A 27,316-nucleotide genomic window follows, 5' to 3' on the forward strand; every position below is an offset into this window, starting at 1 on the left:
AGCCACCGCACCCAGCCTGGAATAAATTATCTTTCTCTGCCTACATCTAATCTCTCTAAAGCCAGGTATTAATATTTTGGCTTCAACTATACTTAAATACCATTTGCATTAGAAAAAGTTCACTTTGAACTTGCAGCAAAATTTATATATCTACCAAATGGTATCTATAAAAGGACCCCTATGAAAATTACATTTTATTATTATTTATAAAATTAGATATCAATTACATATTTATTAAGAATTTATAGTACACCTTTAATATGTTAATATTATTTTAATTATCTGACTATTGTTACACTAATCACAAATTTGAAACAAGTTTCTTTTTCCTTTGTTGAATTATTTTTGTTTTCCAGTTCAGTTTATCTTGCTTCCTTTCATTTAGGTTTGTCCTTTTCTTTATCTGATGATCCTTGTCTAGTTACTAATTTATATTTGAAAATGAAGGGCTGGGTTAATTATCTAAGTAGCTGCTATAATTTTCTTCTGCTTTAGTTTAGGTAAATTTCTCCAATAGGCATGTTCTGTAGGGCAGCACATCTGAGGCTGTACATCAGTGCTTCCTGTTGGTTAGGATTCAGTGTGTGTACATGTGCAACAAGTTGGAAGGCTATGGTCCCCACCATTACCAATCCAAGAAGAGTTTTGTACTCATTGTATTCCACTCTTGGGTAAAGCTATCTTTGCTTTTATGTAGCTCTGAGTATGTTGGTCAAGATTCTAGAGCTTCTTCAAGGTGAGTTTGCAAATGATTCCTAGTCTGCAACACCCATATTTGCCTAACTCCCAGGGCAGATGTTTCATTTTGCTTTCATAGCAGTTCTTGGTTTCTAGGCTGAGGGTAAAACCCACTGGACCTATCTGGTTGAGCTGTTCAAAATGAAGTTCCATTTGATGACTATGATTAGTAGTTGAAAACTTACTGAAAGATCTTAAGTTTATTGACTCTCAGAATGAAACTTCTTACAGGCCCTGTTGCTCTTAATTTCAGGACTGTAGTATACCTTCTTCTATTTCTCTCATGATTCCATTTGTTTTAGATATTCCAAGAGTTCTCATAATCTCTGGACTGCCTTGTGTTTTCTTTTTCTACCAACATCTTTACAGTTCTTGTCATTTATTTACATTTTTGAGTTATTTAAATTATCCTTCGAATGGAGAGGTGTGCTGAGATTATGCTGAATTTGACATTGGGATTGAAAGTTCTAATTAAAAATGTAGAATGGAAAAGTTCACTTCCACTATAGCCTCTATGTTTCTTTATCTTTTTTATTTTTAGCTCTGAAGGGAATCAGAATATGTTACCCCAAAATATGCCATTTTGGTATATTTATTATTTTGAGCTGAAGGCAATTGAGAAAAGAGAGACGCAGGAAAGGGTTTCTTACTTCTCCCTTTTTACCAAAAAGTAGGGCATGAATTTCTGAAAAAGAAGTCCTTGTACCAAGGAGAGAATATTTGTTTTATCACTGGAGCTGGGGAGTTGGTACCAAGATGAATCTGTACAAACAAATCTACTAAAATAACTCTTATCTTCAATTAGTTTTCCTTATATATTTCCCAGTCACTTTTCCCCAATTTACTGCTCCTAGCCTAAATCTCTCTCTCTTTTAATTTGTTTTCTCATGTCTCCACAACTTATCACTCTTTGTTAAAATGGTATATAAGCTGTCTCAGGCATATCTACTTTTGGGATCTTCATTTTTTTATATATACAGCTCTTCATATGCAAGTAAAGACATTAAATAAATGTGTACACTTCTTTCCTGTTATTTTGTCTTTTGTCAGTTTATTTCTCCTGCCCAGCCATAGAGCCTAAGAGGGTAAAGGAAAAGTCTTTCCTACAGTCATACTTAGTCATACTTTTCACTGGTTTCTTTAAGCTCCCAAATCAAATCTATTCTCTTTAATCTCCTCTCCTGTTTTCCTTTAAAAAATGGAGATGCACAGTCACATATGACTCACATTCAATCCCATCCCACAGCCCAATTTATCTGTGTTACTCTACTGTAATATTTTCTTCTCAGAATTTGAGGGGCCTTCCCCATGGAGGCCAGTTTCTGTGTTCAAGCTCTTGGTTCCATGTCCTTTCTTCTCAGGGAGCTTAAACCATTGCTTATCCGTTCTCTTCTTTAACCGCTTCATTGAAATTTTCTCCTAATCTAAATAACTTCTTTCTATTCTGAAATCCTATTCTAAATAACTTCTTTTTATTCTTAAATTCTAAGTAATTCTAATTATCTCTCTCTTCCCCTCCTCTACAAGGGAGGTGTAGGAGATTCCTCTTTCTCTCTGCCTCCCTCCCTTTTTAGAAGAGTTCTTTTGAGAGAGGCCCAGTAGTCATTCTTCAAGGTTCTTCACCTCTTATCAATTTTTTAACCAACTGTTAACTGTTTTCAAGCCCGGTCACTCTATCCTGGTAAAGGAACATGAGCCAATAACTTTCATGATGTAAAATCAATGGCTGAACTCTGTATTTTTAGTTTTCTGAAACTCTTTCTCTTGGTTGCTTTATATATAATTTTTTCCCATTCTCCGTTGCAGTGTTGTCATTCTAGAACTCCCTCTCAAATACTAGCTTAAGAAAAAGTTTTCTTTTTTCTTAGACCATCTTAATTATATTCTAAATTTTAACTAACAATCCTGTGCTTATTTTTATGCCCGATATTTATTTCTTGACCTTATCTCTATTTTGACCTTTAGAAAAAATATATAAAATTACCCAGTGCATATCACTTGGATGTCTCACATGTAACCCATGCTGACATCATTATTCACTGTTCTCTCCTCCTTTAAATCACAAGTCTTAGTATTCTTCCTGTATTTTCCATCTCATTTAGTGATACCTCCATCTATATAACACCTAAGATAGGGATTGGGGAGCTAACCAGGCTACCCCTCACTCTTACTAGTTACATCTAATTAAGTATCAAGTCTTACACTTTTCATCACTTGCATATGATGAAAAAAAAGGTCCCATTTTGTTCCATTTGTATATATATTGCTTTGTCTTGGATTCTTATTACCTATCTCTGAGTAACTGCAGAGTCCCATGTGATTCATGCATCAGTTTGTACCTCTCAAAATTTTGCAATACACACAAATGAGTGAATCTAAAACATAAGTCTGATTGTATCATCCATTAACAAAAATCACTTAAGGTCATCATGATCTGCTATTTCAGCTGCATCATCTGTTATTCCCTTCCTTTTCCCTCATACTTGGACTGTCTCTCTCTCTCTCTCTCTCCCTCTCCCTCTCTCTCTCTCTCTCTCTCACACACACACACGTGCACACACACACACACACACATATTAGTGCACGCACTATGCTATTTCACACTTCTCTGCTTTTGTTCATGCTGTTTCTTTCCCTGGAAGGGACTTCATTTCTAATTCGATGAGTCAGTATAATACCTTTAGACTCAGCTGTTGTATTACTTCCTCAAGGAAGAGTTTTCTAATTTTAAAAAACTTAATTAACTACATTTCTTCAATGCAAATCTCTCTCACCTAAATTACCATGGTAAATTTAAATTACTTTTGCTTCCTCATTTTCCTATGACACTGTAAGTTTTCTTCTGGCAGGCACGGCATCCTATTTATGTTTCTTTCCTAGTGCCGAGAAATGCCTGGTTCAGAAGTGAAGTCAGTAAGAGTTCCTTGATGTGGGTTTACATTTTGAACTGAAAAACCATATATATAATATATTGCCTCCGGAAAGATGCATAATTAAAATGTTTTCAGGCTTAGATTTTCTTCTTAAAAAAGTCTGATAAATGTAATAAACTTTATACCTATTAAGTTTTTTGATTACAGATATTTTAATGGTAGCATATAATTTGTGGGTAATGATATGGTAATCAAATAAAATTGGAGCCTACCAAACATTATTTATCAACCTATATATTTAATTCATCTACTTGCCAAATATAAGATTAATGAATGTTTTCACGTTTAAGCATTTGAAAATGGAGAGAAAATTTAACATATGAACTATTAATCCTTTTGCTAGAAATCAGTTGGTTTGAGGCTTAACTTTTCACACAGATATTATCTCAGAAGGTGTAGTTAATTTTTCTCTTACTTTATGTTCTGAAAAATGCAGTACAAAATCTGGGGTTTTCTTTCCTTTCTTCTTTTTGTTTTTCTGTTTTTTGTTTTTAAATCAAGGATTTGGGTATTTCACAAATGGCTGTTTCAACAAAGGTATTTTTTAAATCTGGAAACTGTGACATTCCCCACAAGGCCCAAATACTATAATTTTCCAATTGAAACATTATCTCTTGAAATACATGAAGACATAAATCCCTCTCTTTTTTTGCACTGTTCTATTTGCAGATTTCTACATAATCTGCACTATGTTTTCCCAGGATGACCCCGTGACCTGATAGACATCAGAGAGCTTTAGACCATAGCCTTGCTAGATTGACATGTATATTAGGAGAAGAGACACTCGTTAGTCTATAACTCTACAGTATATCACATTTCCATTTATCTTGTGCGTCACTATATTTTATTGATGCTTCCTGATCTGTTCAAATAAGTTATGCTCTCGTGCCAAAAATGATTATACTGTCTCTGTTTTTATTGGTTTACCATTTTCCCTAGGGAACTGACTAAGAGGCATACTTTTGAGATTGCTGTTAAGTGAAAGTTAATACTGGATCATGAGAGAAAATGTTCGAAGTATAAAAAATTTTTTTAAAAAGTAAAAAAGAAAAGCCTTTCTATTTTTATTTTCTACCTCTAGATATTTAATCTGACCAAGTTGCTACAAACTGAAAAGGAAATATATTATATGACCCTTATAAGTTTGTCCAAATCAGCAGACCCAAGTGAAAAGTCACATATATCCAGAGAGAATTAGATCATCTGGAGGATAAATTTACTGAAATGTGATTATATAAAAGGAGACAAGAATCTGGCTGAGGAAATATCTTCTAGAATACTAGTTCTCATATATTTTAGTCTGTGGATCAATTTGGGGGCACCAAGGATCCTCAGTGTTGACTGACATTGAATTTTTTTTCAGGTGGCATGTCAACCTGGTTACTACTTTTCTAAGTTTATAATTCCAGTGACAGCAGAATAATAACTGTGTCATGATTAGGGATTTGCCATCTTTAAAACACCCCTTGTGACCATGATGCATTTATGATAAACCAGAAGGCCACCAGCCTTAGCAACAGGCAGACTTTTATTTGCCCTCTGGCTGGATCATTAATAGTTATGTGACAGGCTCTCTGCTGTTTAACTGCAGCAGGAAAAATCTCCACCTATTTCATAATGTTATTGACAATATAAATATGGACAGTTCCTAGTTTATGGTAGGAAATAAATATGTGTTCTCCATGCACAATCCATCTTTTCTTTTTCTTCAAGACTTCGGCTCATTTTGCTTGACATCTTTGGACTAGGACCTAAAAGAATTGCAGGGTATATTTCCATGTGTTCCATTGGTAGTCTTTTATTATATTGAAATAATATCTCCCATGCTGGTAATCATCTCAACTGAGATCCGTTTGTCCAACCACTCTGAAATTGGATTTTTAAAAAATTGGTTTATTACTCTATTAGATAACAGAATGTTTAAAGGGTAGCCAAATAATTACCTCATTAAAAATCATGAGAACTTTAGCAATACTTTTAAATCTCTACCTCTGATTAAATATAGAAAAGAGGAATAATGAAGAAGAAATCCACTTTCTAGTCTTACAGGTAAAGGCCCTATTCATTTTTGAAAATGGTAATCAAAAATTTTTAAGTATAATCTAAAAGTAAGTGATATTTTAATGAGAAAAAGTTAGAAAATCCTCTTCTGTGACATAAAATCATAATTTCCACATTAAATACTTTTATACCTTACCAATCTTTATTGAAATAAAATATACACATATAAATGTATATGCATCATAAGTGTATAAAGCAACAAATTGTTACTAAATGAATGTATATATTCATTTATATTTAATGTATTAGAAATTAAATGGAAACTAGTTAAAAATGTTTAATATAATAATGAAATCATTATATGTTAACATAAATATTTCATAAATATTTTATGGAAAATAACAATATCTTCCAAAACAAAAATAGCCAAATAGCATTGTTTACATTTTTGCAAATCTCTTTAATATCTACAGTAATAGAAAAAATTTGAAATTTTTACATCAGCTCCTTAATTCAATCTGTTGCTACATTTGTTTGGTTGAATAAGAAAGTTTAATCTTATGTAATCGGAAGGAAAGATTGTTTTAATGTCATTTTCAGATAATTGTGGATATTTTTCTGTGATACTGCAGAAAAGCTTTGACACTATAGAGAAATAATGGTCACTTGGCCACCCCTCTTTTTTTTTAACTGGCTAGGAAAAGTCTGTAGTAATGTTCAAATAAGAAGCAATGATATCAGATAGCATTGTCTCCTTCCTAACTTTAAAGAATAAGTTTCCACTATTTCACCATTAATCTTACGTTTTCTACAGATCATTTGTAGGAAGTTCCTTTATATTTCTAGTTTACAAAGACTTTCATGTCATGAAAAAGACATTACCAGGTTCTTTTTGAATACCTAAAATATGAGTTTTCTGTTATGTTCTTTTAATACAGTGAATTATATTGAAGGATCTTTAAATATTAAATAAACCTTATATTCCTGGGATAAACTCAGCTTAGTTGTAGTTTTACACCTCCTCTCAGCCCCCACATACAATCAGTGAATTGCGAATATTTCACTTATAATTTTAAAAATTTATATTCATGAGAGGAATGGCTTGGAACTTGTGTTGTCCTTGTCAGGTTTTGGTATTAAAGCTACATTCTTAAACTAAGTTGGAAAACATTACTTTCACTTCTGTGTCAGTATGTGTAAATTGCAGTTTTCTTTGCTGGGGAGTGAGAGGAGGATTAATCGCCTATTCAATTTCTGTAATGATTAAAGACTATCCATTTATCTATATTTTTTATTCATTAAAATATATATATATAACAAAAAAATTTTTTAAGTTCAAACTACTTTACATACCCAACTTTACATCACTTCAAGCTGTTTCCTAGTGTGAGATCAGTTTGTCCAATCAGTCTGAAATTGGATTTGAAAAAATATTGGTTTATTGCTCTACTTTATTATTAGATAACAGAATGGTGAAAGGACAGCCAACTTAAGCAATACTTTAAAATCTCTAACTTGATTAAAAACGGAGAAGAGGGGTAATGAAGAAGAAATAAAGTTTCTAATCTTTATTTAGATTAGAATAATCTAATCCTCTTTCAGGTCTGAATACCGAAATTTTCTTATTTCTATCCATTTAGGCTAATTTCACCTGTTTATGAACTTCATGTAAGTGAAATCATATAGTATATATTCTTTTGTATTTACCTTCTCTCTCTCAATATAATGTTTTTGAGATGCATCCTCAGTGTTGCATAAATGGTTTCTTCCTTGTTAATCACTTAATATTATTCCATTAAATGAATATATCACAATTTATCTATTTTCTATTAATTAACATTTGAGTTGTTTCCATTTTATATATATTATAAATAAGATGGCTATGGCTGTCTTGCACAAGTCAGTTTGTGAACATATGTTTTTATTGGGTGAATACCCAGAAATGAATTATTTAGTCATGTGTCTATTTAATATATAGGAAACTGCCAGTTTTCCAAAGGCGGTGTAGCATTTACACTTCAACTCTAGCTGCTCCACATCCTCTCCACATTTGGCAATATCAGTCTTTTTGTTTGTTTAGGCTTTTATTGTGTGTAAAATGAAATCTCATTATAATTTTAATTTGCATTGACCTGATGCTTATAATGTTAGAACATTTGATGAGCTTTTGGCCAACCAAAAATATTTTTTAAGAAGTGTCTATTCAAGTCTTTTAACCAGTTTTAGTTGTGTTGCTTGTTTTTTCTATCACTGATTATTAGGAGTAATTTTAGGGTATTCGTAAAAGTCTTTTAAGGCATAAGTATTACAAACATTTTCTATTGATCTGTAGCTTGTCTGTTTGTCTAATGATAGCTTTTGATTAACAGAAATTCATAATTTTTGTTAAGGTCATCTTTTATATATTTTTCTATTTTATTGTTGAGGTTTTTGTTTTCTGCAAAAAGATTGCCTACATAAAAATTATAAAATTATTACCAATTTTTTAGCATAAGCTTCACGGATATAGATTTTGAGTTTAAAAATGTTTTTCAGCGTTTTGAAGATACAGTAATTCCCTTTTCCTGTGGTGTCCTTTATTATTGAGAAGTCACTGATTTGACTTTTTTGCTGTTGACTTTTTTCCTTTGGTACTAATATGTATTTTTTTCTGGTTGTCATAAAAGTTTCTCTTTATGTTTAGTTTTAAGCTAATGTAAATTTTGCAACTAGATGTGGTTTTCTTCATATTTATCTTACTTAGGTATATGCAGTGCTTCTGGAATTTGTAATTTGTTATCTTTTGTCAGTTTTGGAAAATTCTTGGCCGTCATCTCTTCAAATATTGTTTTTCTCAATTTTATACTTTCTTTCCATCTCTAAACTCAATTACATGCATGTTAGACTTTTAAAAACTCTATATGTTTGCTTAAAACTTTTTTGTGTAACTTGCACACTTTGCATCCTTTGTAGCTTTATTTAGTAGGATATATTCTCATCTCTCGGTTTACTAAGTCTCTCTTCAACTTTGTTTACATATTAATTTCTCAGTTTCAGTTATAGTATTATATTTGTTTGTTTGTTTTTAAGAGACCATGTCTTGCTCTGTCATCCAGGCTGGACTGCAGTGGCACCATTATAGCTCGCTGCAGCTTCGAACTCCTGAGCTGAAGCTGTCTTTCCAGTTTTTGTATTTTTAATTTTCAGTTTTGTAATCTTTTCATGTTTTCTATTCTGCAATAACATTTTCTTATTTGGCAAAATTTATCAAATATGACTTTTGGTCCTTGCAAAACCTGGTAAGTTTCTATAATGCAGTGCTGTGACTCCTGTGATTTAGTACATCTGAGTCTCATCTGAAAATCTGTTGGATTTATTAGTATCCTCTTCTTTAACAAAATCCTTTGATTCTACTAAAACATTTGACTACTTAGTTTCTCACCTCCAGCTTTCAGAATAAAAAATGGTTTTATGTATTTATTTACTTTTCAGGATAGAATCTTGCTCTGCCGCCTAGGCTAGAATGTGGTGGCATGATCATAGCTAACTGCAAGCTTGAACTCCTGTGCTCAAGCCACCCTCTCATTTAAGCCTCCCAAGTAGCTGGGACTACAAATGTGTGCCGCCACACTTATATATGTTATAATATAATATATATATTATTTATATATATTTTGTAGATAAGTGGTCTTGCTATGTTGCCCAGGCTAGTCTTGAACTCCTGACCCCAAATGATCTTCCTGCCTGTGCCTCCCAAAGTGCTGGGATTACGGGTGTGAGGTACCAGAGCTGGTCTAAATATAATCTTAAGGGCAGAGAAAAATACTGGTCAATTTGTGTTTCTTTTCTCTTCTTCTGTATTTGGCCCTGAAAATTCTAGCTGTCTGATGCTTTCAGAAAGCTGTTTTAATTAAAAGATTAATATGAAACAACTTATGTACTTTTGTCCAAAATTTCTTGCATAAATTTGTAATTTTTAAAAAGTGGATATAATATAAAAAACTGGAATAATTAAATAAGTCAGAAAGAGTAGACTATACTTTTATTAATTGGAAAGACTAATAGAAAGGGCAATATATTTGGTATTGTTTTGGATTTTGAAAGTTAATTTGCTTTCTGATAAATTTGCTAATATACATAACATTATTCCAGATATTCACATTTTGATCAGCTCACTCCTGGAGACTGTGTTGCATATTCAAACCAAATATAAACTAAAGAAATATTTATGTTAAGTTGGTTATTTGTATAAAAATCTAGATCAGTTTTTCAACAATAAATATGTGAAGCATGTATTTTAAGACTATGTACATGGAGTTATTTCTATACTAAAAACAAGAAGTCACTATTATTTGCTTATTATTTATATGTATTATTTACATATTGTGGTTGTTTTAGAACATAGTGCCATAATTTTTGACACTTATCCCATTGAGAAGTGGATTCTAGTTTTTCTTTTGAATCTGCTCAGGCTTGTGATTATTTCATATGCAAGAATGTGGCAAGTTACCTTATGTGGCTTTCTAAATTAGGTAATGAAATGCTGTGTGGGTTTTACCTTTTGCTGGAACTCTTGCTTTTTAAAGAACTGAATCATCATATCAGTCTGAATACCCCAAAAATCCCATGCTGTGAGAAAGCCCAGGCCAAATGGAGAAACCTTGTATAGCAGTTCCGCTCAACAATTCTGGACGAGTCCAGCCTTTGAGTCTTCCCAGCCCAGGCACAAGATACATGAACAAAAAAGAGTCCAGATCATTTCAAGCCAGCCATTTAAGTTACTCCCACATAGTCTGGTTTTTCCTGCTGAGTTTGCACATACTATGAAGCAGAGGCAAGCTCTCTCTACCATGCTCTCTTTAAAATCTTGACACGGAACTATGAGCAAGAGAAGATTGCTTGTTTCTGTTTGTTTGTTTGTTTGTTTTTGTCATTAAGGTTTGGGGGTTTGCTATACAAAAACAGAAAACAGGAAGATAATTTGGGAATAGGACAAAAATCTTAGGGGAGTTTCATTAAAAAACCTATATCATGCTGGTTTGGGGACCAATTACTTAGAAAAGTCTGCTGGTCCTTGAGGAGCCTATCCATAAAGGCTTAAAGGGAAGTGAGGAAAATGTTGCTGGAAGCTTGAGGAAAGGGGACTTTGGTCATGCAGTAGAAGAAAATTTCACATCACTGCATCTGTAGTAACATTAAAAAAAATGAAATGTACCTAATGGAATCACTATTATGGGTAAGAATGTTAAAAGGTAGCACCTGACTTCTTCTAGATTCTTATAATAAAATTTTAGAGTAGAGAGATAAACTAAAGAACAAACCATTCGTTTTCAAGTAGAATTTAGAGAAAATACACAGGGAACCCAGAACTGTCTTTCCAGCCAGCAGAGGAATCTCAAAGAAGGACATCAAGACAAAGATCAGATCTGGAATGCTGTCAAGAAAACATGGCTTTGGGGTAAAAATTAAGCCAATGTTTGGGTGAAAAACTCTGTGTTAAGATCCCAAAATGAGTTAAAATATTTTTCTTATGTATGTTTCAGGAAGACATACGACCTCCCAAGGATTTTAAGGATAATAAGTCTTGGAGATACTATTAAATAGGGTTTCTAGGAACCTTAAGAGTTTCATCATACAGCAGTCTCACACAGTAATGGGACTTAAGACAGATAGCAAAAGGCATAAGTGAAAGATATTTATAGATATGGCTTTTGCCTAATGAATTGAATTATACCGATGCATAAAACACTGACAGAGTTTTTAGTAGAATCCAGCCTAGATTGAAAGGGATGTGAACAATATAAAATAAAAAGAGGCCTTTATAGCCTCAAATGTCTATAGGCACTAAACTAAAATGTGAACATGATACAAATGGCAAGGTGGGGCCACATGCTGCAGATAATCATTTCCAGGGAGCAGGCCTGGGTCCTAATCAAATAATGGCAGGTAGGTCTGGCTGGTTTACAGAATTGTTATGGACTAGAAGCAACTTTTATGTACCTTCTTTTTTACTCTAGGAAAGAAAAAATGTCTGTTGAAGTAATCCCACCATTGAATGTCAGATGTGGTAGTGGTAGGAGACAGATTGGTCTAGATGAACTGTAATAATAAAAAAAATTGCATCTGAGGAGCCTCAACTGTATCTGGTTCTATTTAAATAATGAAATTATTTATCATGAACTTGATCTTACAAGTCATTTGAGGGTCTTGGAAGAGAGTAAGCTCATTTTGCCTGTGTTATGTGCATAAACAATTTATGGTCAGAAGGCATACAAGTGTAGTTTTCAAAAATGGTGGCAAATTCTTTGACATTTCTCCCACCAAGAAATCAGGTCTAGGTCTCTTTCACTTGAATCTGAGTGCTCTATGACAATGTAACTGATAGAGTATACCAGAAGTAATATTGTGTGACTTGTGTGGCCATTATAAAAGATCAGGCACCTTGTTTCCTAGATAACTTCGTCTTGGATTTCTAAGTCGTAATGTAAGAAGTCTGAAGACTCATGTCTGAAAAGCCCAAGCCACATTGAGAGGTCACCTGTAGGCACTTTGGTTGATAATCCCAGCTAAGCCATTCTTAGTTTCATCTCAGCGCTAGAACCTGGGTAAAGAAACCTCCAGATAGTTTTAGCTATAAGCCAATGCTTTTGCAGAACCAAGCAATTTCCACTGTGGCCTGTATGAATTCCTGATTTGCAAAATCCATGAGCAAAATAAAATGATAGTTCTTTTTCACCACTAAGTTTGGAATGGCTCAGAACATACCACTAGGTTGGAAATGGTTTATAGTCAGAATAGAATAAACTCTTAATGTTTATAGCTACATAGAACTATAAATCCTAAGCATATTTACAAATAGAACAAAATTAAGTTCAAATGAATACTAGTTTAATGTATCATTTTTCTGCAAAATGAGTTAATTAATGGTCAAAACGTGAGTTCCACATACTAGATGATAAATTATACCAACAATATTATTTTTGTTTAATTACTATGCAATTGTTATTCATGAAACACAATGTCAAGTTATTTTACTTCAATTCATTTAGCCATATTGGTTACATTTTATGTTTCTTCTCCTTTTCTCATTAAAAAACATATCACCATATTTTCATTTTCATGATACCAAATTAAAGCTTTTTAAACTGTAAATTATGACTGAAAAAAGTTTTTTCTTTAACACTTAGAGAAACAATTAAACATGACTTTAATAACATACATGGGATGGTGGTTTTCCAGCATATTAACAAATTCAATATTGTAATTTTCATTGCTAACAGAGTACTAACAAGATTGTAAACATGCAAGCATAAGCATTGAAATTGTATTTTTGTTGCTTATAATTGGTCTTTCAAAAGACCCAGCACATGCATAAATATGGTGACAGATTCAGTTGATAAACAATAGTCTGCATATGCACTTTAGTATCTAATTACACCACATGAATCTAAAAACAAATATAGTAATCTATATTTTTGACATGTCTAGACAGTACAAAACATAAAACAACTAAAATTGTTTTACAATGTATTATTTTTATTAAGAATAGCCAGCCTTTTATTAAATGTTTACTATCTGCCTAGCTCCGTAGTAAGAACTTTGCATAAATTCATATTTGGTTCACCTGATACTTTGGGGTAGATATTTTTATTATATCCATTTTAGAGAAAAAGAAACTAAAGCTTAGGGAAATCACGTAACTTGCCAAATACATAGAATTGGTATGCAAACACTAGAGCAGATTTGGAAGCAGTATGGTTATCTAGGCTTTCTGATTTTGAAATCAAATCTCCTTAGCAATTTGCAGATTAAATTTTCATTTCTAACCATTTGCTTTCATGTTCAGTATAAATTATTTGCATATACAGAGAATACTACCTACATTAATTCTAATTTATAGGTGTAATGTCAAGATTTTATGGTTTTCCTCATAAAGTATTTTCATTGTGTATCATTGTCTGGTACTCTATTTGTCTTAAAATTCTAGTAATTTTCACATCAACAACTGATACAGATTTATGAGTGAATAATTCTCATTAATGTAGAAACAAAACGAATAGAGTGTCATGTACATTAACTTGAGAATGTATTTTTGAAATGTTTGTTATTTTTGTTTCTTGAACTAAGGGATAGGATAAAGAGTTAGGAGTGGAGAAAAAAGTATAGTTAAATGAAGGCTCAAAAAGAGTAGGCAAAATCTGTATTTCAAGAATATAAGCTCCCGTGGCTTCCCTTTCAAGACAAGGAATACAAAGCAACATAATTATAATGAATATCCCAAGGTCACTGCTAGAAGCCTTACTGCCTTATTAATTTATCCTATTTTCACCAAAGTTCAATGTACACAAATATAGATATAAATCAGTGACTAAGATTAGTCATAAAGTAAGAGTCTGTTGTTTACCAAGTTTCTATTCTTCGATTATCCTCTTGAGTCTTTGTTCAGACCTCATTTATTTTAGGGACTACTTTATATTTTTTAGTTCATGGCTCCTGATACATTAAATTTTAAGTAATTATTTGTGATGAGAATAATGGGAACTTTAGTTTTCCACAGATTTCAATAAATTGTGCTAAACATGCATTAATAAATTTCAAAGACAAGTATTCTGATTTTACAGAACCATGTTTTTCATAGGCTAGATTGAGTTGTTATAGGAAGTCTTAACATCCTTATGATTACTCAGTTTTACTGAATTAAGATCTTCTGATTTGATTGCTCAGTATTAGTCACTAAGTACCAGATGTAGAGCCTAGTAATTCCCATAAGTCAATGACATCATTTATGAAAGGAAATTATTGTTTACTACATTCATCGTCTTATACTTTTTGTATCATATATTTTAATAATAGCTTTCTAAATTTAGGAAAATTATGTCACAAATCTACTCTTATTTGAAATTCCTAAAATTAAGTTCTTTTCACTTTCACAGAGCACGAAACATTGATTTTCATTGTCTGTGCAGCAGATAATCATCAAAGTAGCATTTATCTATACTCTGACTGCATTCTGTAACTATAAAGTAATAGAAAGTATTGATTGGATTCTCTTGAATTTGATTTTTAAAAAGGCACACATACATTTATGAAAGTAACTGAAAGCTATATACATAGGTTCAAAAACGTTAACATTCATCCCTTCTTAAGTACATGTGAAATAGTAAAAGCAAACATTTTAAGAAAAATGTAATTCACAAGACAGTAACTTGATATTTATGAATCTCACTGGCCTGGCAATTTTTCAAGATATTTTCAAATAGATTAGCTACATTTAAAGGGTTTAAACCAGTGGACAAAAAAATAAATTTTCACATTAAGACAAGAATGGCAATAAGAGTGATTACTTGGGAAAATTCATGTTATTCATCTGAAAACTGATTTATAAGCCATACCAAATAAGTTAATTCTATGGGCTAATTCTTGAACGTTAATTCTTCTGATACTTGGGAAAATAATTGTAAATATTTAATTTTTTAATATAATTTTAGAAATTTGATTTTATTTCCAAATAGTTAAAAACAATAAAAATTTTATGGTGATTATTTCCATATTCTGTTTACACTTTTCTCATACATTAAGTTGACAAACTAAATGTCAAGCTGCGTATGCAGTAGAAAGTGTCTTTATTTACATGTTAGAAAACATTCTGAATAGTATTTTGAAAGAGGCAGGGGTATATTGAGACATGTAATTTAAATAAAACACAAAAACTATGCTTTTAAGCATAATGTAATGTAAAAATGCATACAAAAGCATAATATAATAACAAATTTAAAAAGAAATTATGTTTTATGATAATATAAAATGTTCCTACTGAAAATGCTTTATAATTTTAAAATGGTAAACTACTTAGAAAAAAACATAGAGCTGTAGAATTTTTAAAAATTAAATGTAGCATGAATTATGTAGCCCAAGTAGAATACAGAGATAGTCTTCTCTTTTATTCTCTCATTAGAAACTCACATCATATATAGTATTTCAGATTGAGATAATAGTAAAGTGAAAATATTTGCTATTTATCATTATAATTTACAAATTAAACAACATAGTACTATTAGGGGAAAATTGGACAACCATGGCTTTTTCCTTTGCCAGATAACTTCGATAACTTCTGCCCGCCAACAGTCAATTCCAATGGATCATTTAAACAGTCTATGACTACTTTACATTCTTAGAACCCTGTCCAGCTCTGCAGTCTGGCAAAATAAGTTATTTCCCCAATGATAACAAACTGGGAGAATGACTGGAGAGGTTTTGCAACAGGGCCAAGATCTCACAGTGTTCCTCTCTTTAACTGGGGTCTAGGAGAAACCCAGATTTCCCTCAACAGATAATCATTGGTAAGAACAATATCCTGTATAATGAGGCCAAAGTGACTATGTAGTAGGTGGTGAATACTTAACTCGTTAACGTAGTTTGAAGAGTGGGTGAAGTGGTTTTTTAAAAGATGAACTTTAATTTACGGAAAATTCATTGGAATATCTATGACAGATAAAGTAATCAAAAGATATCTAACAAAAGTTAATATTATCTAGAAGGAAAAACTAAGAAAACATATATGTAAATACTTTCCACAAAGAATGACATCTTAACTGAAATACTTGCAAGTGGGAAGACATAGGAGAAAAACAGACAATTGTTCTTACATCAGTCTAATTACTAATGCAAAAATTAATATTCATTTTAGCATTTCTAGCTCCTTCTTACAGGGTCTATACATTTAAAATAGCATATGTGTATCACAGTGCTCAGTCTGTGAAAGTATTATAGTCTGGCTGACAGAGATTTTACTCTTCCAGGGGAAAAATAATACTTTTACTGTTCAAAACAGTATTTGGATCTTTTTTACTCATTTAAATGTCTAAAACAGGAAATAAAATTTTAAAATATCTTCTTGTTTTCAAGAAGCTTCTCAGAAATCATAGAGTTAAACTAAAACAACAAATGTTAAGGATAATTTGGTTAAAGAAAACATTACATTTCATGAGTTAAAATACAACTCCCAGCTTCTTAAAACAGAAATCTATACTCTTGCCAAGATCATTTTATACTCTGTCACGTACACATTAGTTTGTTTTTGAAAAAATAAGAAAATCTTTTCTGTTATTTTTATAAAGACATTTACAATTCCTGTAATTTTTCAACCTGCCAATTGCAAGAAAATTTAGTAAAGCACACCTACATAATTTGCATTTTGATAAGAAAATCTGAAATATCTGTTTGCAGTAACTATCAATGGCACGCCCGGAAGCTACGCTGTCGTTCTGAATAGATCTGTTTGACTTATCACTTAAAAGTAAGGTAAGTTCCCTAGGATCAAACACATACAGATGTTTAAGACTTATGGTACAAATTAGAGGGGGAAAATGGTCTTAAAAGAGCCAACCTGTTTAAAATGCAAACTTGTCTTTTAAAAATTTTCTCCTGGAGATTGAGCTCTCACCGAAGTTTTGTCTACATTGGTAATCATTCTCTATGAGATTTGCCAACGTTCACTGTCTATCCCCAGTGGAAAGAAAGAAAATGGATGTTTTCCATCTGCAGCAAAATAGAGTCAAAACAAATGCATTTAAATTGGAAACATTTGTGGCCAAAAGAGCTGTTCTCTATGAAAACATCTGGTTGCACTTTTAAGTCATTGCCAAATAAACGCATGCTGGAAAATCTATTTTATGCCACACATGGTCACCCATGTAGATGTAGCCTAAACCTGTTTTTGTTTGAGGTCAACACCCTATTTTAGGAAGAAAAGTACAGATTTGTGAATGTGCACTGATTTTTTAACAATACTGCAGAAATGGCCATGGAAGTTTGAACGTGTCTAATTCTTCCAGATGGGGAACAGTGTAGGACAGACAGTGCTTTTGATGGTTCTCAGGTAGACAATGCAAAGATAGAAATAATGATGGTTGTGGGACAGATCAAATAACTACTTACTTGTGAACAAAGACTGCTTGTGGTTTCTGATTTCAGCTAGCTCTGGCTGTTATTTATTTCTTATTTACACAGACTCAGATAACTGAAATGACCTAAAGAGATGGGATTTCAGAATATTTGGGTGACCACATTTATTTGTTATGGTAAGTAACCCCCAAATACCAGTGGCTTAACACAGCAGATGTTTCTTTTTCACTCAAGCCTATTGCAGATGTTACTGTTTGATGGGTAGTTTTCAGCATTGTCATTTAGGGACCCAAGTTCTTTAAATTGTGTGGCTTTCCCAGTAAGTAGGGCTCAAAGATCACTGAAGATGGTTCTGTCTCATCATCACAGAGAGTTAATAGGCTCATTCTGGAGGTTTTTAGGTGACAGGCCTGGAATTGTGTACAGCACGTCCACATTCACTAACCACACATAAAGGACTCAGTGTAGCTGTGAATCAGGAAGAATAGGATATGGGTGTTGGTGAATGCAAAGGTACCTCTGCTACACAGAGGATTCTGAATACATAGAAAATTCTTCAAATATTAAAATACCACACTTAGTATTTTGTTACCTATATAATGCAATTGTCAGGTAAAGTCATAGTAGCTATTTTACAAATGTTACTGGCCTTTGCCTCTTCTTATCCCAAAGGATATTAGCTGCCTAATAAAGTAACCCTCAGATATCTTTCTGAAAGTGTCTCACTGGCACTCATGAAGACACTTGCTATTGCCGCACTACCTTTTTTCTGCTAGGCAGCTTCTGGGTATCACTATCTCTACTCTTTATTGTACCACTTCCAATGAAACCTACCATCTTCCAATGAATCATCTGCAAGATACTGCTGTGTCTAAACAGAATATGCACGTTTGAAGGGAGGACAGCATAGACCCTTGGGATGTCCAGTTTACACTAAGTACTGTTGCAAAATGTGGATGAAGCTGTTAGATGTGGTTCCAGGCATTGATGCTTGTCTCTCAGAAACCTTCCCCCTTCTCCTTCACCTTCTTTCTGTAGCCCTTCTCTATATATGTCTTTGACTTGTCTTAGGCTATCATAAATGTCTGAGCATGTCTAGGCATGTCTAAAACCTTTACACTCAACCAAGCATACATATATATGGTTATATTTAATCCTCGCAACAAATCTAAGAGGTAGATCTAAACTATTATAATTATTATTGCTTCTATTTCTCTAATGAGGAAACTTAACCTGTATGAAATTAAGCAGTTTGTCCAATCTAGCAAAATTCTAGATCAATTCTCCAAATCTAAAATTCAGGCTCTTAAACATTGCACTATTTTGCTTCCTTTAAGTTTCAGACAAGGCCTTTTACATTATTTTCATTAAATATGCCTCAGTTTTACATATTTCTCCATTCCTTTTCTCCTCCCTAAAATGTCTGTCACTCATTTTTACTGAAATTGGTGATGTTTAACTTAAAGCAATCCCAGGTTAGAGCTTTAATAGAACTCACTGGATCCTGGGTGGCAAATTAATGCACTAATAATAAATGAGACATCCTATATAGAATATAGGGATGGGGACTGTGTGCTCAAGGAAGTAGCTACTGTTTAACTTGAGCCAATGGTTGACATTTAGGAATGCATACTATGTATTGCCAAATCTTATGATTTTCCAAGGGAAACTAGAAATTTGGATTTTTATGTGAAAACTTCTGATTTTAATTATTATCATTTTGCTCACTTTTTTCTTGGGAGGAAAATGGATTTCTAATCTGTAATACCCAAATATGGTCCCATTTGACACCAATTATTATTATTATTATTATTATTATTATTGTTGTTGTTGTTGTTGTTGTTGTTGTTGAGACGGAGTTTCACTCTTGTTGCCCAGGTTGGAGTGCACTGGCATGATTTTGGCTCAATGCAACTTCTGCCCCCTGGGTTCAAGTGATTCTCCTGGCTCAGCCTCCTGAGTAGCTGGGCTTACAGGCATGCACCACCATGCCCAGCTAATTCTGTATTTTTCGTAGAGACAGGGTTTCTCCAAGTTGGTCAGGCTGGTCTCGAACTCCTGACCTCAGGTGATCTGCCCGCCTTGGCCTCCCAAAGTGCTGGGATTACAAGTGTGAGCCACCGCGACTGGCCGACACGCAGTTATTTTTATAAGTAGGAAATAAAAAGGCTGCATTCTTCACGTTTGGTTGTACTCTAAATTTCATAACCATTACACATTTAGTAAGTCACTCACACTTTCATTTATTCACTCATTCATTCATGTAATTCATACATTCACATATTATTCCATTATTAACTGAATTCCATATTGTATGCAAGACATACAGTATGATGATGAAAATGAATGATCTCTGCTTTCAAGGTGCTCATAATTTGAGATAGGAAAGAAATACATCAACAGGCAATTAAAATGCTTTTGAAGGGAGTGCAGTGATAATGGAAGGAATAATTAACTCCATCTGGGGATGGTATTTAATGACAAGTGGGAGTTGCCACAGGAAAAAGACACAGAAAGTGCAGTATACATAACCTAGGTGGTTTAGAACAATAGGAAGAAGTTAAAAAAAAAAATCTAAAAGTTCTATACTGCTTGAGCAGAAGATGTTATTGGGAGTAGGGGAAACCAAAATATATAGATTTATGAGAATAAACAAAATCTATGGAACACATTATATTGCTAAATATGAACATTGATCATATCACATCTATATTTATTAGCATATTATTCATATGTATATGTTTGGCTATTTTCCTCAAATACATCTTGAAATGCATAGACACCATAATAATCATCCTCGTATACAGTGAGAGTTGTCATAGTGCAACCAATATACATGTATGCACTTCCTCATTAACATATTAGCAAATGGGTCTGATGGCTGCTTGCCTTAGAATGTTTGTACTAAAATTAATATGTAATTGAACTCTTTTTAAAATCGGAATATAAATACAATGTCGACAATTAGCCTTGAAATCTTACATATATGACTGAAAACATCTTCAGTTTATATTGAGTTTTTAATAGTTTTATCAATATGATATAACATTTCTAAGCAGACTTATATTTCCAATAAGAGAAACTATAATTTACCCTTCAGAATGGTCATTTTGAGAGTGAAAGAACACTTGGTAATTATGCCAGGATAGGGTAGATGGTCATCTTACCAATAATCACAGCAGTAATTGACAGAAAGTATGTTTCAGACATCTACAAGTTTCTATAAATACTCATTGGAAAAATATGAAATTAGAAAATAACTAACACTCATCATACTGGGTTCATGCCTGTAATCTTTAAAAGAAAGGGCAGATTTTTCTCACAAAAAAACAAATATAACTATATTTGGTATCAAGAAAATATCCACATATATAAAAAGCTACAGGATGGTGGGGAAAATTTTGGTTAAATTTTAAGGAAAAGGAAAATAGAAATATACGGTAGGCTGTATGGTATTAATGTAAATGTGTCAGCCATTTAAACGGACAAGTTGAAAGGTGAGCTACAGGATATGACGAAGATTTGATCACAAAACTATGTCAGAGACAAGAAGTACTTGTGATGTGGAAATGTGATAATTCAGATAGCAATAAATATAGATAGGTATAAATTATATTTTACTAAAATAAAAGCCTTTATTATATATTTATTTTGTCTTAGAGGATTCTCAAGAAGGTAAAGGGAGTAAGTAGGGTGAGCTGCTATCTTGGATTTGAATCTGCAAGAACAAGGATTAAGTAAAGTTAATGCCATTTGGAGAAAAGTGAGCATGCCATCTTAATATATAAGACGGCCAAGGCAGAAAATATTGAGTTTGATCAAAGATATCTCCTGTGTATTATGGATTTCCCCATCTTCAAGGAAAAGTCTTCACTGGTTAAAATTCCCTTGACTAAAAAGAGAGAGAGTATTTTAAAACTATGCTTATCAAGATGAGTTCCTTTTCAAGAAGGAAAAAAGCAAATTAGCTGTAAGACGTGGTTTCTTAGAATACTTTATAATGATAATATTGAAAATGAAATTAAGAAATAATTTCCTGCTAATATCACGCATAATGTGTGTGCTATGTGCCAGACACCATACTTAGCACAACCTATATACCTATTTTACAAAAGAAAACAATGAGACTTAAATAAAGTCAACATTTATTCAAATAATATAATAGACATTATGAGATACATTTTAGGTTTTGTGACTATGTAGCTAGGACTCAAACCTAAGTATCTCTGAATATGATTATTAGTAGCCATTTTGTCTTTCTTATAGAAGTATCCAAACAAAAGTTAGTAGAAAATAAAATGTCAATGCAATCTTACCCTGTTATCATGTAAGTATAATGTATACCTCAAGAGGATTATATACTACTCTGAACCAATCAACTTTCATTTGCAAAATAACCAAGTACACTTTGGGACCTTGCATTTAAGAAATTTGCAGATGTGCCTTTGAAAAACATGCATGTATTTTGGAGGGCATTTGAGATTATATCAGCTAAAAAGGAATTACAGGCTTAGTAATATTTAACCTGGAGAATAGAACAAATGAACAATTAAGTGAAACTGTGATATTCCTTTTCAAATTCATGAAACAATGAAAATAATCGCAATGAAGCTTTTTAAAGGTAGCTCCAAAGAGTAAGATAAAGATGATAAAGAGGAAGATAAAGAGGCAGTTTTCACTCACAATGCAGAGAAAGACAATGGGGTTTAAAATTTGGAATAGCTCTGAGCCAAGGGTGTCATATGCCTATTGTCTATGTCATATATATACACAAATATGAATAATTTTAAAATATAAACATACAGTATACAATATGTAAATAAATAGGTTTATATTTATATATAAGTAAATTATTTAAAAACCTGTGAGGAAATTGATATTATCTTCATTTTAAAAATAAGACAAGTGAGAGGTTTGGAGAAGCTATAAATAATAGAGCTGCTAAGAGGCTAGCCGTCTTCCTGTTCTGTTCCCCATCAAACCATATATATAAATCGAGTTCTCCAAGAATGGAGTGAAATGTCCAACACACCTTCCTTGTAGTCTTGATTTTTTAATGTGCAAATGAGAATGCTAGAAGTGACTGTTATCATTCTTTTTTCCATCTCCAAACAATGCCACCTTGCCTCATGTTCTACTAGATTTATCACTCATTACAGAGACACCAAATTGACAAAGATTGTGTTCATATGTTCAGGCCTAATTTGTAAGAGTATTGATGAGTTATTTTGTTATCATAACCTTGGGAATTTGAGGGACGAGTATAATTAACTTTGATCCTTTAAAACTGCCTACTTCAATTTCAGCAAAATTTTGTTCAATTTTCATTTTGTGACAGATTGATTGGGTGTGATCCATATACTACTTGATAACTAAGAATTCAAGGCCTGACTACTTTTCCAAACTGCATACATTATTAAACCTTGAAAAGAACACTTTAAGAAAGCAAAAAGAGAAAAAAAGTCATTTACCCTCAATTTTCCCCTTCATTCCTCATCTGTCAACATAAACACTCTATTAGGGAAAAACAAAACCAAAAACAGTGCTTTTTAAACTGGATACCTTTTTTTATTAGAGATAAATTAGTAGCAATTATTTAAAGTTTAGGTTCTTTGAAGTGTTTGGGGGGCATTTTAGAATAAAAAGTTATTGAAACCCACTGACCAACCAAGTAACAAGCAAATACCTGAATGGTCTTATAGCACTGTTAAAATACTATGGTCCTAAATAAACATGTCAAAGGGGAGAAATACCGTGTTTCTTATTAAACTTTCTATATCTGTTAGTTTGAGATCTTATATGAAAGAATTCATATAATGAATGGGAATTTGTCCCAGCAATAAGATTATATAATAATTCAGAAAGCATAAACTACCATTTTCTCCAAGGGTTACTTAAGCCTTTGGTTCAAAAGAGCTTGAGTTCCCCATGAAAGGTCTGTACTTTTTCAGGCACGCAATCAGTGACTCAGGATGAGTAATAGGGCCAGGCATCTCCTTTCCCTCCCCTTCTCTCCTCTGTTCTTTCCTGCTTCACCAGAAAATACAAATTAATTGACTGTTTTTAGCATGCCCTTCTGTTGTTTATCTTAGCTCCTGACATTCAAAGATGCTTTAAAAATCTATGGCTATTTTATAACTAGACTATATTTTAGAAGGAGCTAACGAATAATCAATGAAAGGGAAAAATATTGTTTTATGACTTAATGTTTGACTGGATATATTATTTACTTATATTTCATTTTTATAATGTTAAATAGAGGTGTTAATACTTGCAATACTTGGTATAAGCGTACAAATTTATATATACATGCATACATATACAGTTCTGATTTGGCTGCCCTGGCTGCTTTTTGTTTCCTAATCTTAAAAATCTGTAAAGGGCACTCATTTTTCCCTCAGTTAATAATGTGAAAAAGAAGTGATGAGATGATGTTGAAAATGAAGCCCGAAGTGGCAGACTATCCACATCAATTTGTAAGAAAAAAAGTAATCTTGTCCATGACCTAACTGAAGAGGACTGATGATTAATAGCACAAACAATAGCCAATACCATAGACATCTCAATTTGTTTACCACACATTTTGTGGAAAAATTAAAACTGAGCAAACCTTTCACTCAATAGGTGCTAAAACTGTTGTGCCTGGATCTGCTGCAGACAAGAGCAGAGCTTTTAATGAAAATTTTTTAAAATTGGGGTCAAGAAGCATTTCTTCAAAGAGTAGTAATAGGAGATAAAATATAGCTTTGCCAGTGAACGGGAGACAAAGAACAATAAAAACAATGGCTACCAAGAGGTGGCACTGGTCCAGTCAAAGCAAAAGCAGATCAGTCAACAGCAAAGGTCATACAAGAATTTTTGGGGGATGCTCAAGGCATTTTGCTTATTGACTTCCTGGAGGGCCACAGAGCGATAACATCTGCTTGTTATGAGAGTGTTTTGAGAAAGTTAGCGGAAGCTTTAGCAGAAAAATTCCCCGGGAAACTTCACCAGGGAGTCCTTCTTCACCACTACAATGCTCCTTCTCACACCTCTCTTCAAACAAGAGCAATTTTGTGAGAATTTCGATAACAAATCATTAGTCATCCACCTTACAGTTCTGACTTGGCTCCTCTGACTTCTTTCTGCTTCCTATTCTTAAAAATCTGTAAAGGGCACTCATTTTTTTCCTCAGTTAAGAATGTAAAAAAGATTGCATTGACATGGTTAAATTCTCAGTTCTTTACAGATGGACTAAGTGGCTGGTATTATTGCTTCCAAAAGTATCTGGAACTTGACGAAGCTTATGTTGACAAGTAAAGTTTATATTTTTATTTTTAGTATTTTAATTCCAGTTTTTCATGCACTTTTTGAAGTTCCCTCATATATATCTCACATACATACATACATACCTATTATATAAACATACAAATCTCTAAATCTATCTGTCTGGTCCTAGGTAGAACTATGAAATCTGTGTTAGAAGCATTCCAAAATGTATTTCAATATCATAAATCAAATCCTTACACTTTTCTCTGAGCCAGGTTTTATAGGAGACTGAATTCAGAAAGAATGTGATGTAAAATCTTTGCCATAGTTTGTCCCTTATGGTTATTCTTCTAAATAATGATTGAAACTGACATTCTTCCAGTTACTGAAAATGCCTCCTTGAAGAAAAAAAAAAACTAGTACAACCCTTCCCTGAATCCTTCCCTAAAACTGTTGACATATTAGTGAGTGTACATAGACAATAGATATTATACTTTAAACAATTGCGTAGTATGTTAAATGATGATAAATTCTACGAAAGAAAATGAGATAGGGAAAAAAGAATGGGAAAAAAGAGGAGTTCCTACTTAAATCAGATGATGTGGGTAAATTTCAATGAGAAAATGATAACTGAGCAAAAATTAGAAGGAGGTGATGACCCAAGACATGTGAACATCTAAGGGAAGAATTTTCTAGTCATTTCCGAGAACTTGGGACAGCAGTGTGTCTGGTAGAACATACTTGACAAAGAGCTTGGGATTTTAGTATTAGATTCTAAGAGAATATACATGCTTAAGACTCAAAGGGAGTAAAACTCGTGATAGAACTTAATCCAGAATATCATGATAGACAAAATCTTGTTTATTCATTCATTCAAAGGCCAATTAGATATATAACAAGCCTTTCCTTGTCCTCAGCACTGGAAACACAAACACAAGCTAGACAAATAGGGAAAAATTCATGTAAACAGAGTGTTACACTCCATAGAATAAATGCCATGGGAGAGTACACAGAACACTTTTGGGTAATAGTAGAGGGAGGGAATGTCTAAGTATTCTGGGGAAGTCATGAATGCCTTCACTAAGGAAGTGACATTTGATCTTGCTCCTAAAGAATTTGTAAAGTTTCACAAGAAAGTAATGAGAGAGATGCATTTCTGGGCATAGAATCATATTTGTAATGGAAGTATGGAAGAGAATATGAAAAAGTATTGAATTCGCTGAATGTATGGTACATTAGAGGGGAAAAGAAGAAATGAGTAAAATGTAAAATACTGCATGCTAAGTGGTTTGGACTCTCTCTTCTGTAGGAAGAAAGTTTTAGTATAAAAATGACATAATCAGGTTTTTAAATTACAACGATTTGATGGTGGATATGGAGGATGGATTGCACCATGCCAGCAACCATCTCCAGTTACCAGCCATTCATAAGAGGTCCCTGTATATACACGTGTAAAGATGCTTTAATTCTTCAGGGAAAGCTTTATAACATTACGTAGGAATCTTACTGCTAGTGTTGATGGAGAACAGAACTCAAAATAGGATAGGTTACTTCCGAAAATATTCAAATCACAATCCCATGGGGGTGTTCAATATGAGGGTCTACAAAATTCCATTCTAGACTTTGAGTTATTTAATGAGGTATCCTAAGTAACTCTAAAGCGATATAAAATATTTGTTGAGTGTTTCTCATATATCCTGTATTGTGCTAGTTCCTTTTATGCATTACCTCATATATTCATAACAGCTCTGAGGTAGTTATTATAACTTTCCACATATTATAAATGAAAAAAAGATTTCTAGGGGAAGTTAAACTATGCATAGATAAAATAGCTTTTTAAAAAAAATCTGGTACCTTTGATTGCAAGTGTGATGCTTTACCACTTCCCTGAAAATATGTCAGACTTTGGGGTTTGTAGCATTCTGCCATTAAGGCATAGCACACATCTGAAATGATTTCTTTTCTACAGGTTTTGACCTGGGCTGGTTTATGCATTCACAAAATACGTTTTGGTGACTAGAAAAATAATGAGTTTCTTGTGGCAAGAAATGTGAAGGGTCTGAGATTTTGCCTTACTTGCAAGCTGAGAGGTTGACTTCCCACAGGTTCATGTATACTGGTACAAGACATAAGACTTTGGGGTCAGATACACAGAACATTATCATTATTATTCACAGAAATTGCAGAAGCCAGAGTGCCAGCATTCACACTGGTTCCTTCAGTCCCAAATCCTAAAAAGTAAAGCAAAGAGGGCCAAGTGATGCTTGCACATGCCATGGGTTGGGTTAGAGAAGAGGAATTTTGAGCTTAGGGAATGCCAGTGTTTTATAAGGGACATTAAGTCTACCTGATCTTTGTCCAGGAAGGAGAGCTTATCCCACCATTTCTACTTTAGACACTGGAAATCCCGTGGAATTCTTGAAATGCAAACATTTCTGAGAACTTGACCTGGGTAATCTAAGCTAAGTTCTAGTCCACTGCCATATGGAAGATTATTTTATTTTATTATATGT

The 27,316-nt window shown here is 33.0% G+C and overlaps 1 protein-coding gene across 5 annotated transcripts in view; it reads left to right on the forward strand.

Annotated features, from left to right (window-relative positions):
* The window catches only part of LOC129485402 (protocadherin Fat 1-like), a 107,303-nt gene that overhangs the window by 46,337 nt on the left and 33,650 nt on the right, over nt 1–27,316 (forward strand). For 3 of the 5 annotated variants that reach the window (XR_010121552.1, XM_063642085.1, XM_063642087.1), the window contains exons 2-3: nt 16,878–16,952; nt 17,661–17,731. The exons of 1 other annotated variant lie outside the window; for it this stretch is intronic. The gene's annotated coding sequence lies outside the window, so the exon portion shown is untranslated. The remainder of the gene's footprint in view (nt 1–16,877; nt 16,953–17,660; nt 17,732–27,316) is intronic. One more of the 5 variants, XM_063642086.1, reaches the window with a different exon arrangement.

This window comes from Symphalangus syndactylus, chromosome 6 (genome assembly GCF_028878055.3).
Source record: "Symphalangus syndactylus isolate Jambi chromosome 6, NHGRI_mSymSyn1-v2.1_pri, whole genome shotgun sequence".
NCBI classification, from domain to species: Eukaryota; Metazoa; Chordata; class Mammalia; order Primates; family Hylobatidae; genus Symphalangus; species Symphalangus syndactylus.